The sequence below is a fragment of the Elephantulus edwardii genome, unplaced genomic scaffold (assembly GCF_000299155.1).
Source record: "Elephantulus edwardii isolate Elephantulus edwardi_28Jun2011 unplaced genomic scaffold, EleEdw1.0 scaffold00059, whole genome shotgun sequence".
NCBI classification, from domain to species: Eukaryota; Metazoa; Chordata; class Mammalia; order Macroscelidea; family Macroscelididae; genus Elephantulus; species Elephantulus edwardii.
In genome coordinates, this window is record NW_006399809.1 from 1,157,566 (window position 1) to 1,162,497 (window position 4,932).

Consider the following 4,932-nt stretch of genomic DNA (forward strand, 5'->3'; position numbering starts at 1 on the left):
GGGTAAGCATTAGTTAAAGTGTTGACCCCCATCTTAGCCCAGTGCCTTGACCCACTTACTTCCCAGCTCCACCCTCCACCAGGATAACCCTTCCTAAAAAATGACTCATTGCCTTTCCTGGACCTTGACCCTGTACTTTGAATTCTCTCCCACATCCTTATCCCCATTGTGATCTTTTAATGGACTGAACTAGGGAAATATATCCACTGGTTTTTAAGCAGATTTGGGGGTGTGTGTGAAGAATCGCTGTATAAGGAACTGTATCTACATTTACTAACACACAACTGGAATACAATCTACAAACTACACTGCTAATTTTAAAAATAATTTGTACTTAATGTTGAGGAGTGCTTGCTTGATTGATGTGTATGGTTAAATTTCTGATTACTAGTCAGAAAACTCAAAATTTGAACCTACCTTATGCAGACGACACAACCCTGCTTGCTGAAACTGAGGAGAACCTGAAGTGCTTGCTGCAGAGGGTCAAAGATTGCAGCCTTCAATATGGATTGAGGCTCAATGTCAAGACGACAAAGATTCTCACCACTGGACGAATTGGCAGCATCAGGATGGATGGTGAAGAGATTGAGATTGTTCACAGTTTCAGTTTGCTTGGCTCCGCAATCAACACTCTTGGCACCAGCAGCCAGGAAATTAAAAGATATATTGCAATGGGAAAGTCTGCTGTTAGGGACCTCTCTAAAGTAGTGAAGAGCAATAGTGTCTCTCTGGAGACTAAGGTGCATCTGATACAAGCCTTGGTCTTTGCAATCACTTGTTATGCATCAGAAATTTGGACAATGATTAGGAAGGATAGAAGAAGAATTGATGCTTTTGATCTTTGGTGTTGGAGAAGAGTATTGAGGCTACCATGGACTGCTAGGAAAACAAACAGATTCAACCTGGAGAGGGTTAAACCGGGTGGCTCCTTGGAGGCAAGGATTCTAAGGCTTCGTCTGACATATTTTGGACATGTTGTAAGCAGGGACCAGTCCTTGGAGAAGGACATCATGCTTGGGAGAGTGGAGGGCAGGCACAGGAGGGGAAGGCCTCTAGGGGGTGGATTAATTTGGTGACTGAGGTACTTGGAATAGGTGTGTCAGAGACAGTGAGATTGGCACAGGACAGAACAAAGTTTAGGACTTTTGTACATAAGGTTTCTATGAGTCACAAGCAACTCGACTGCACATAACAACAACAGAAGTGATCCAGAAGACAAGCCTGACTAACTTCTTCTGTGGGTTCACAGCTATTTTGTTCTTTGAAGCAGTATTTTTTACACATGTGAGGTCCATATGAATTGGGATCAACTTGGTGACAACTAACTAGAAAGATGACTTAGTTTGAGGGTGGATATTCAACTATCTTTTACTAATAAAATATCTATGCTGTTAATTTTCTTAATGTCCTTACTTGGTATATATGGTAGAATTCTTTTTCTTACATTGTTTTAAATAACAATTCTGGAGCAATGATTGAATGTTTAGCTGCTAAGAAAAAAGTTGCTTGTTCAAATTTTAGCCACTCTGTGAGGGAAAAGATTCAGAAAATCTGTTTTCCATACAAACGATAGCCTGGGACACACTGTGAGGCAGTTCTCTGCTTCATTGTGTTGAGGTGGAAGCCACTTGATGGCACCTAACAACAATAACAGTATTTTATACAATTTTTAAAGTAGATCCATAGAATTTCATGTTAGATCTGATGACGTGGAACACTGAAAAGTCATCATATTTTAAGATAAAGAGGATATTCAACTTATTGCCTTTGTGTAGGAAGCAATTCACAACTGACCTTTCAATAGGTTTCAGAGACTCTACTACTGAGCCATTTGTGAATTTGGATCACTAGATAGACACCATCTTGCGAGTTGCAACTCCCTACTCATTACACTACCCGAGCTCCCAGAAGATAATTGACCCGACATTACTGGGCTGGGAAATCTAAGGATGATAATGAATTACCACTCAGATCTCAGTTCCTTGATGAGTGAGTTTCTTCACTTTCTAGGCTACTCTACCCAGGGATGCCATAGCAAACTCCTTAAAGAACAGTCAAAACTCAGCTGTCATTAATTGTCTTTAAATGATTATTTCAATTCCTTATTAACTATTTCCTTATTTTAACAATTGTACATATATCAGCATCAGTATGTACAACTTAAAAACAAACAAACCAAAAAACCCAAAACATTCTGAAAGTCATTTGTATTTGGTGTGTAACTGACTGTGATTACAAAAATTTCTCTAAGGGATAGTTGTTACTGTTGTCTGCCATGTAGTCAGAATTTACTCAAAACTGACCTTCCAGTGGGTTTTCAGAAGCACTTTAATGGCATGGGAGGTCACCCTTCTTCCTCAGAGCAGCTGGTGGATTAAAATTGCTTTTCTTTGGGTTTATAGGAAAACTTCTTATTAGGTGGCAGTTGTTTTTGTTTTTGTTATGTGCCATCAAGTTGCCTGTGACACATAGTGACCCTGTTTACAGCAGCTCTGAAATGTGCCCTGTCCAGAGCCAGTCTTACCTGATTTCAACATACCTACAGCCATTGCCCCAGTTGCTGTGTCAATCCATCTTATGTGAGGTCTTCTTCTCCTGCACTGCCTCTCTGCCTTTCTAAGCATGTTGTCCTTCTCCAAGGACCAGTCCCTCCTGACCACATGCCCAAAGTATGTGAGATGAAACTTTAAAATCACAGCTTCCAAGGAGAAACTTATCTTTACCTTCTCCAAGACAAAGCAAAGTACTTTAATGAAATCTGAAAGAAGTTGGAGTCAGAAAATTAAAAGGGCTGAATTTGTTCAGCATTTCTTAAGCTGAAGAAACTAAAGGACTAATTCAAGCTGCGAGTTGTAATGCTAAAGGATGCTATGGACAGAATATTGAATGAGCCAGGAAGTATTAAAAGAAAATAGAAGGAATATACAGAATCACTGTACCAAAAATAATTGGTTGACACAGAAGAATTTCAAGAAACTACATATGATCAAGAGACAATGGTGGTGAAGGAGAAAGTGCAGGCTGCTCTGAAAGACTAGACAAAAGAAAAAAAAAATTAAGGCCCTAGTAATTGACAACACACCAATGACATATTTCGACAAACAGATACTGCTCTGGATGTGCTCCAAAAAAATCTGGAGGACAACTACCTAGCCAGCTAACTGGAAGAAATCTCTATTTGTTCCCCAGAAAAAAGTTCTTGTTGTTGATGATGATTGCCTTCAAGTCGAGCATGAATCGTAGCGACCCTATTAACAAAAGGCCTGAAGCCTACAACTATCAACATTTATCAAAGTTTGTAGAGTTTCTGGAGGCATGTTATTTAGGAAGTGGATGACACTCCTACTTCCAAATGATGGGAGCTATAAGAGAAGAAAGTTTATGGGTTTGTGAAAGCTCAGAGATGTGTGAAAATGGTCCTGGCAGACTAGAGTACAAGGTTGTGATGGAGACAATGATGGGGAGTTGGGGAAAAACAGGACTGTCATGATAGGGTAAAGTGGGAGATGAGAAGTGAATGGGAATTTCGACTGTCTAACACTAGACAGTGGCTAGGTAAAATGTGGAACATACTCTAAGTAGAATGTTACTGATCTATGAAAAACAGTAAGGATATTATTTGAAAAACAATGCATTTGGTCTTTTTACATAAATAAGTATTTAAAAAGAGTGTATACTATATAGCATACATGCTATACATGAAAAACTTCAATGCTTGAAAATAGAAAATTTAACGTTTAGTCAAATTAGTCAGCTACAAAGGAAAATTAAGTATACAATTTCACTTCTATAAAATACTTAGGGTAGACAAGATATATAAAGACCAAATTTCATTAGTTATTACCAGCAGCACGCAGGAAGGAGATGGAAAATAGGAATTGTTTCTTAGGGAACTCTGAGTTTCTGTTAAGTGTGCGAGGAATATTAGGAACCAAGTTATAGTAACAATTGAAAAACATGATACATTCAATTAACCCATTGCTATCAGATAAGAACCAACTCACAATTGACTAGTAGGTTTTCAGGGGCTGAAAATTACATGGGAGGAGATTGCTCATTTCTCTCTCATGGAGTACTTGGTACATCACCTTTATGCTGGTAGAGCAACATACTACGCAATAGACAAAACTTAATTTTTGTAACTGAAATGCACTTATGAAGAATGTTGAAAAGGTGAAAATTTGTGTGTGACTCACACAACAATGTAAGGGAAACATTAATCAAATGAAGTGGGAAGTCAGAAAAATGAGATCTCTTCAGAGGTCTGTACATTTTCTGTGAGGGGAGAGTATTGGGTCAAGAGATGAAGCTGGTAAAACTGACTTTGCAGGAAGTTCTTTAGGGGACTCCTAAGTCTCAATATTTCCTAAAAGGATATTCTGAAGAACAATTGTAATGTGAAACATCAAGATGGGTAGATATGGAGATGATTTGCAGATCAGATAAGGGATCCTATGAACAATATATATGAACCCTGCCTTATTCTGTGTCACCCTCAGCATCTTTGGCACACCTGAGCCTTTTGCTGCCATCATTGTGTCAATCTAGTTAACCAAATGTCTTCCTTTCTTTCATTGACCAAACTTCTTTCCAAACATGATGTCCCTCTGCAAGGAATAACTTCTCCCTGAAGCATGCCCAAAGTTTCCAAGATGAAGCTAAGATAAACACCAGTGAGATACCACCTCACTCCAGAAAAAATAGCTAATTTCAGAGTTGTTCATGAGTACTTATTGTGGGTGAGTACAAAGGGGGAGTGGAGTAAAAATTAATAAATAGAAAACAAACACATATCAAAATAACATAGTTGTAGTGCAAGGCAATATGCAATAATTGGAGAATAGCCAATGTCACTAAAAAAGGGATGACACAGTGAAGTTTAGGACTAATGGAAATAAAAATTACAGGAAGGAAGTGGGGAAAGTTAGCTTA